An 8,769-nucleotide genomic window follows, 5' to 3' on the forward strand; every position below is an offset into this window, starting at 1 on the left:
TGTGATCTGATTGTGATCTTTTTGTGTCTGGACATTTTACAAGTGTAGACAGATCTGGACAGAGAAACCATTTAAATCATRATTATTCTGGCCTCTAAAATCATTGACAGGTGGCTGATTACATCAATATGTGTCTTACAGTAAATACATATGCAAATATTATAGCTGTGAAATTATTTGCATAAAGGAAGGGACCAGGAACTCTGGTCACAATGCAGACACAGTGGATGGATAACAGACTCATTTTAATACCATGTGTAGACACACTTCTGGAAATGTGGGCACAATCAGAATGTAGACAAGATCAGGACAAAGGACCCATGTTAGCACCAGGTATAAATGGGGCTATAGACAATCAAAATGGTAGGGGTTCTGATCGCAGGAGTTTGCTGCCAAAAGCAAACAAGGCAGCTCATATGTATTGCAACACAATTGTATGCCTTCCCCTTGCCCTGTCAAGACGCAAACCTGCAGTCTTACTTAAGTATTTTCACCTTGGCTTCACTGAGATTACTGTTCTCCCAGAGTTTCGCACAGTCAATTTGCCAGACTGCACTGCAGTAAATGTTACACAGTGTGATGTAAAGCCATTGCAGCTAGACTTACCGCTCCCCATGTCTCCACTGAGTAGGCCTACAGCACAGGTGTCAAACTCATTCCACGGAGGGCCGAGTGTCTGCAGGTTTTTCGCTCCTCCCTTGTACTTGATTGATGAATTATGGTCACTAATTAGTAAGGAACTCCCCACAACTTGTTGTCTAGGGCTTCATTGAAAGGAAAAACCAAAAACCTGCAGACACTAGGCCCTCCATGGAATGAGTTTGACACCCCTGGCCTACGGGGTACAATGATGACAGAGCATCACAGTCATACAGCCAAATCCTCACAGGGTGTGATAGGTGTTATGATGTGTTCACTAATCTGTCAAATACTGTGACCTCTCATTATGAGAAATGAAGCATTAAAAAGAATTTGAGATATTAGTGATCCAAATAAAAAGACAAAGAAAGAAGGTGCAAAGAAGAWGTTAGAGAGAGGAGACAGGGGAGAACGAAGGAGACTGAGGAAATAAGGGACTAAAGAGAGAGCTAGAAGAAAGTGCGAAGGAGGGTCAGAGAGAGTGAGAGAACGAGAGAAAAAGAGGAGGAAGACAGGATGGAGCGCTTAGTGACAGTGGTTTCGCCCACCTGTCTCGTCCTTCTGGTCAAAAGCCTAGCCAAGCCAGAAGCTAGCAGTAGCCACCCCAGTGCCATGTCCTGCTCTGAACCCCATCACCACTTACATTGTTCTAAACAGTGCACCTGGGCTCTGCAGTCTTCACACACACACACAGAGTATCACCAACAACATACAGGAGCTTCAACCTGTGAGGCTATTCACTATAGAAAATTGTTGCCTTCAAGATATAAAGTACTGTTCTTTTATACAATATATTCTTGAAATTAGCCAAATGAAAGAGATAAAAATACACGAAGGGCTCGATTCAATCCGTATCGCTCAAGTTCAGCGCTATTGAAATGTGAAGGCAATGTAAAGGCAATGTTCCCAAGTTCGCGAAGACTACATTCACGGTAAACGTTGCATATGTCAGCTCAATAAAAAATTACGTTTACATTTCAAGCGCGCTATAGCGCAGAACTTCGGTGATTCGGATTGAATCGAGTCCTAAAAGATGAGCATGTCAGCAAAGGCCAAAATAGTGGAACATACTGTATAAACCTTTTGGAAACCACACAGCAAAACATGACCCTTTACAACTCTTCATGTCAAAACCAATTTTCACAATAATATCAGTGACTTTCAAAGAACATCTTCTGGCACTACAAGCTCCTAACTAGCATGTGTTATTACCTAGTTATTACAGTACTAAGACTAACCTGCTGCAGTGATATTTCAGTAATTCGCTTATACTGTGGTGAATGCTTTTTTAATGCCACAGTGTGAGAAGATGTCCTATTTCTTGTGATCACATGTATCCATGTAATAATGTTGTGGTTGTTTATTACTTTCATATTTTCAGACCGAATTTGTTGTAAAAATGGACCCCAAATAAATATATTTGCAGTGAAATCACATTTGTCTTAACAACAAAGCATCAATTGGTTTGAAACCTTGATGGTTTTCATGTTAGATACAGAGCTTGTCATCAAATATGGTAATGCCACTAAACGACAACTGTTAGGCCCCAAAACATTTCATGGGTAGACATTTCTAGCTGTCCTATTTGTTGCTACCTTTAGAGAAACTGCAACAGAGAGTCGGTTGCATGAGGTGTTCTCATTTTAAGAGAGAGAAAAAAAWTCTCACTATCAATACAAGCAATACTTCTGTTTCCTTACTACATTTGATTTGATGATATTTCTGTTTAATTCAGACATGCAATGAATTGAAGTACAATAATGGCAAGGGGAGGATTTTGAAGTCTGACAATTCTTTTTTTTTTTAAAGCATTTGCATGTATCCTGTCGCCTAAACTTCATACAACATGGCCAGACAATAATTCATAACAGCCTTGAATGTGTGATCCTAGTCAGATTCTGGTTAACAAACATTTTTTCTTTTCATTACTCGTACCCAAATGCTGAGACTGAGTGTCTCTATCATTCTGTAGTGGTGTGGGTTATATATGTGTATGTTTATCTGTATGCATGTTTGTTACTTTGATTCGATCCTGTAATTGAACCTTAACCACTGTAAAGTCCACTGTACAAGTCCCACCAGGAATGTTGTTCATTTTTTGTTGGTATTATTCACAAGAGAAAGTATGGCATGAGGAAGCCCCTCTCTCGGCAAGAAGTCCCTCTCTTCCCCTCCTCCATCTCCCCCTATACACAGGTAGAACTATATGCATTAGGTGGTGTGAGGAGCTAGTATTCACTGAGATTGTGCCACTTTGAGATCTGCCGACGGGGGTTTTCGCAGACCTCCCGCCAGTGGGCGGCGCCAGAGGGACAGGGGCTGTGCAGGCCGAGGGGCAGACGCCCCACCACCTCGTTCTTAGTGGTACGGTCAAAGTCGACCACCACAAACTCCACAGAGATCTCAGGGAGCAGCTCGGGGGGCACGTCGTAGATGAAGGACTCGTTGAAGACAGGGTTGAGCGTGCACCTCTTCACGTGCGTCTTTTTCTTGGCGATGCGCTTGCGTCCGTAGAACACATTGACCTTCACATATGGGTCTAGGGAGAGAAGGACATTTTGGAATATTGTCATATGTAAAGGGGACATCTGCACAAGCTCCGCTTTTTTAAATTGTCCACAGGCACACACGCARACACTGACATACACAGTGGTTGAACTCACTTCCAGACAGGCCAGAGATGTCCATCTTGGGCAGGTGTTTGGCCTTCAGCACCACCACACTGAGGCGGTGGGAGACAGGCTGGTAGGACAGAGACACCAACAGCTCCCCACGGCTCTCGCACTGCAGGAAGAGACAGACACATAGAGGATTTAACTATTGACTCATTCAAAAGGAACAATCATCAAACCCACCTACTCAGCCTTTAAGACACAATACAACAATGAAGCAGCCATAATCGTACAGTCATAGATTAAAAGAGTAATTGGGCACCAACTGCCAAGACAATAAAACTCAGCAGTCTTTGGAATTATCTATTTGCCAACCTTGTTCTACATGCACAATTATAAACTGGGTGGTTCAAGCCCTGAATGCTGATTGGCTGTATGTCAAAACCTTTATTTTTACTGCTCTAATTACGTTGTTAACCAGTTTATTATAGCAATAAGTTTGTGGTATTTGTGGTTTGTGGTATACGGCCATTATACCTCGGCTAAGGGCTGCATCCAGGCACATTGCGGCTTGCCTAAGAACAGCCCTTAGCCGTGGTATATTGGCCATATACCACACCCACTCAGGCCTTATTGCTTAAATATACCATACATATCTGCGTGTGGAAACAGACTAGTGTGGTTCTTTTAGTGTTTCTGTGAGAAACAGCACAACGTATACAGTATAGCGGTTTGTATAATCTAGGTGTTCTGCATAGTAAGAGCAAGGAAATGAAACAATGAATCAGATAAACTGTGAACAAAATCTGTCATGTCTGGCCTTTACACTGTATATCCATATYAATGTAAATCAGATATTGGTACTGTATACATTAATACAGGTGACAGTAGGTAGACATGATGTATGATGCTACAGACCAGCACACACATGCACTTTCTCATATTCACTGACTTGCAATTGATTTCATATTATTCCCACCCATCACTAAAAGGGCATTTTCTAATCTAATGATTATAAAATGAGGATTTGCTGAGAAAAATCCCTAGGTGAGTGTCCTGGTGATTTGTATGTTTATGATGGATTATTGTTTTGAAGACATTGACATTGCTTTGATGAAGGTTGTTTGACCGAAAGCTTAGCCACAGAAATGTGCCCTGACGCCACTACAGTGAGCCAAAGTTCTCTTCTCATTCTAGTGTAGTTTTAATACACCTGCAACTTAGCATCCTAGTCAGGTATGAGGTTGATTCCCATGCATGGTGTATCGACTTCCCCCATGATACTGCAATAGGTTGCCCTCCACAATGAGTACTGAGGAACACTACCCGATCAGACATTTTACGATCAGACATTTTCTTCAATGAGGAAGTAATAACCCCTGCAWTGCATCCATACAAAACATATCCAGCCCTTCTTATATTGAACAGCAGATGGGTTATACATAATGGCCACACAGTGAGGACTAGTGCCACAGGTACATGTGGGAACAAAAAACAAAACAAGTCCTTGGTGAGTCAGAGTTGGGTACACACTCACATGCACATGTGTGGCTGTGGTGATAAAGGGAGCCTGATGGATGGCTGGCTACATTGAGAGATTACATGGAGGCGTTGTTTCTGCCTCCTCAGTTTGGCTGCAGTTAAGACTTGAATGGGGACCGAATCAATAGAGACACATTGACCTTCCTGTCAGACAACCCCCTCTGTGTACTGCACTGCGCTCAATTCCATGTGTGTGTGTGTGTGTGTGTGTGTGTGTGTGTGTGTGTGTGTGTGTGTGTGTGTGTGTGTGTGTGTGTGTGTGAATGTTGTGGTGTGTGTGTGTGTTGTTGTGTGTGTGAGCCGGGCCCCTACTTCTAAGAATGATTGATATGGCGGAATGTCTGTTCATGCTTTTAAACATGTGTAGGTCGCCCCCCCTTCCTCACCTGCATGTTCCTCTTGCTGATTTTGCTGGGTGATGTGCACCCGCCCCGTGCTGGGTTCCAACTCTGTCAGCGGGACCACCACCTCCCCTATGACATCATCTCGGGCGAAGCGGTCGAAGCTGAGCACCAGGAAGTGCAGCGTGAGCTCGGGCAGCGAGCTGTAGGCCACGCCATAGAAAGTGAATGTCTCGTCAAACACCGGCTCCAGCGTCTTCCTCAGGACTCTGGTCTTCACCCGTGCTTCTTCTCAGGGAGGATGGTCATCTTCACGTAGGGTCGGAGCTGTTCCCCTGTTCGTCTACTGCAGGCAGGCCATGGGCTCCAACGATGGTCACCACCAGGCCTTCTTAGGAAGTTGTAGTCTAAAGCCAGGCTGAGGGAGCCCAGGCTGGTTTCAGGCTCTGATTCTGGGTCGGAGGACGCGGGGGGTGAAAGGTGAAACGGTCTTACTGCTGTTCTCGCTACTGGTAGCTGAGCTATCCAGAGAGCAGTAGTCGGCCCTGACGGGCAGTGCCCGCTCCATTCTGGGCTGGCCAGCAGGGGGCACCAGGTGGCTCATCTGGAGATGGGTAGGAGCATCCAGGATGTTGTTCTCAGCATCCACCAGGACCATCCCGCGTCCACCACCCCTCTCTCTGTCTCTCTCCCCCTGCCACCCAGCACGCCTGGCCACCCGTACTATCCTCTTGCTGCTGCTGAGGGACTCTGGGTAGATACTGATGCCCTTCAGCATGTGGATGAACTTGTAGGGCGGGTCTTCAGCCGAGTCGGTGTACTGATCGCCATGGAGCTTGTAACGGCCATCACCCGGAGGTGTCGACGCTGGCAGAAGGACCACAGGAGAACCAGGATCACCACGGCAACCACCAGAGCCGCTGCACCGATAAAAACCGGCCAGCACCTGGTGACATGTCTAAAAGAGAGGGGAACATAGAATGAGGTAACGCCTTTGCACAGTCTAGACTGGGATGTGTTTGCAATGTTGGTGTAAGAAATATTCATACTGGGTCTCTAATAAAGTGGATAGTCAAACTGTCGGTTGCATTTAGTTCAGCCTTGAACTGAAACCAAGTGATGCAGTACTGAACATCAAATAGGAAATCATGTAACTGCCCTCCAGTGGCTCAATATTGTCAGGTAGGCTAATAATGTAAGTCGTGTGACCACACCACCCAGGGTGACTCCACTCCACTGTGACTCAACACTGTGACTGTCCATACAGCAGGAGTGACTTCACTACAGTGTCACAGAGCACAAGGCAAGGTGTGAGTGGGAAAGACATGAGGCAATATGGACGTCATTCAACCAGGTGTCACCAGGCTGCTTAAATGTCAGCCGCCCACCACCACACAAACAACCACACACACACACACACACACACACAACAACACACACACACACACACACACACACACACACACACACACACACACACACACACACAACACACACACACACACACACGCACTGCATGCAAGTGCAACTATGCTGTCTGACTCTGGAGGGTAAAAAGGAGCATGGGGAGCAGTCTGTGGAAACACACACAGCCAGGTCAGGCTGCATACACACACACACAGACACAGAGACTTGTACAACTAACCTTGTGGGGACACACAATTCAGTCCCATTCAAAATCCTATTTTCCATAACCCGAACCCTTACACTAACCCTAACCTTAACCCTAACCCTAAAACCTAACCTTAACCCTAACCCTAAAACAAAAACCTTAACCCTAACCCTAGCTCCTAACCCTAAACCTAAACCTAATTCTAACCATAAAACTAATTCTAACCTTAACCCTAAACCCCCTAGAAATAGCATTTGACCTTGTGGGGACCAACAAAATGTCCCCAGTTGATAAAAAATGTTTTACTGTTAATTTACTATAGTTAAACACATCCACACACACAGTCCACCTCTTTATTTAAGTCAGTAGTCATTTGCCTCCCTTAATTGATCCGGTGTGCTTTATCTAGCAGACAGACCATGTTCCAGGGCTGGTCATTACACCAGACTAGGTCTTGTATTGTCTGTCTCAATGTGTCTGGGAGGTATAGCCCCATACCCTGTCTCTGTGTGTGTGTCTCTGTGTATGTGTATGTGCGAGGGGTGAGAGTCTAAGTGTCTGTGCACATGCAGGTATGCATGAATCTATGTGTGACTGTGTGTGTGAGCCCCCACCAACTCATTTGATGCTAGTGGTGAGTGAGAGACTGTGACTATGTGCTGTGCGCACATGGTAAGGCTGACTGTGCTTATCCCAGCTGTAATGGGACTCAGTGGACAGAGCCTGCTGCAGCGGGGCGGGCGGGCCGGGAGAGGACCCTTTGTTTGGCCAAGCCCCTGAAAAGAGACGCATTGTTGCCTTCCCCCCCTTCCCCCCACAACAGGGAACATTTCCCTAGCTGCGCTGGCCTTCGGAGCATGTCACCATACTCCAATTGGTAAACTTGTCGGTCTATACAGTGAATGTGCATGAGCATGCACATATGTGATGTACGAGGCACACATGCATGCACACACACACGCACACACTCTATCTTTCACCCTCTTTACCTCAGCTATCGAACTATATTTATATTACGTCTGTTTTTCTCTATCTCTCTCCCGTCTCCATTTTCATCTGTCTTTGTCTGTCTGTCTTTCCTCTCCCTCCTTCAACTGTCTGTCTCAACAAAATACTGTGCCCTTCCTTCCTGTTGTTGTTCATTGGCATTCTGGGTAGGGATACCAGGAGGATGATGTCAGATTTTGGAAGGAGCTTAATGCCAGCTGAGCCCGTTGCCCNCTTCCTGTTGTTGTTCATTGGCATTCTGGGTAGGGATACCAGGAGGATGATGTCAGATTTTGGAAGGAGCTTAATGCCAGCTGAGCCCGTTGCCCRGGAAACATACCCCAGGGGGATGGCAGTAGTGAGCTCTCAAATCTTCCACTTCAGTYGGTCCAGGCATTGTCCACAAATTGTGTTAAGTAAAAGCATAAATTGAGTGTGCTGATTAACAGAACCAAAAATACCCTCTACTTAATTAGACACAATGCCAATCTCCTCAGTTCAGTTGTTTTTTCTGTGGGTAACTTTAAAGAGATTTTTTTCTGTGGGTTCCATCTTTTAGCCTTCTGCATAACCCATTTCAGATCCTTCATCAAGAAGAAGAGCTCAGGTTGATTTGCAAGGAATTATSCAATTATATCTAACCATAGATTACAGATCAGACCACACTACTGTATAGGTAGTTTGCCATTCTAAATATGAACAACACACATGCCGAGTTCAAGATATCCTTCTTGTATAAATATGCACAGCTACTGTCAGTGGCATCATGCCTATAGTGGACACAAAGGCATGTGCCCCCTAAGATTTGTCATGTTTAAAAATTATTTATAAAAAGATATGTTAGCGGTACTTTGCGCAGGGGTCACACTGACTGGATGAGGCAAAGTGTACCCCCCTACCTATTCTCCCCTAGTAAGTGGTTCCTTCCAAGGTGCACAGAGCAAAGAGATGCCTCGGCAGGACGCTAGATACTCTAGTGTGTGAGGTATCGTCAGTGGAGGAGGAGCGAGTGTAGAGTGACACACACAGTGTTTGA

General features: G+C 45.3%; 1 pseudogene; it reads right to left on the bottom strand.

Moving 5' to 3' along the window:
• Positions 1-2,470: 2,470 nt before the first annotated feature.
• Positions 2,471-7,991, bottom strand: LOC111958650 (synaptotagmin-11-like; annotated as a pseudogene).
• Positions 7,992-8,769: the final 778 nt, after the last annotated feature.

Source organism: Salvelinus sp. IW2-2015, linkage group LG35 (assembly GCF_002910315.2).
Source record: "Salvelinus sp. IW2-2015 linkage group LG35, ASM291031v2, whole genome shotgun sequence".
NCBI classification, from domain to species: domain Eukaryota; kingdom Metazoa; phylum Chordata; class Actinopteri; order Salmoniformes; family Salmonidae; genus Salvelinus; species Salvelinus sp. IW2-2015.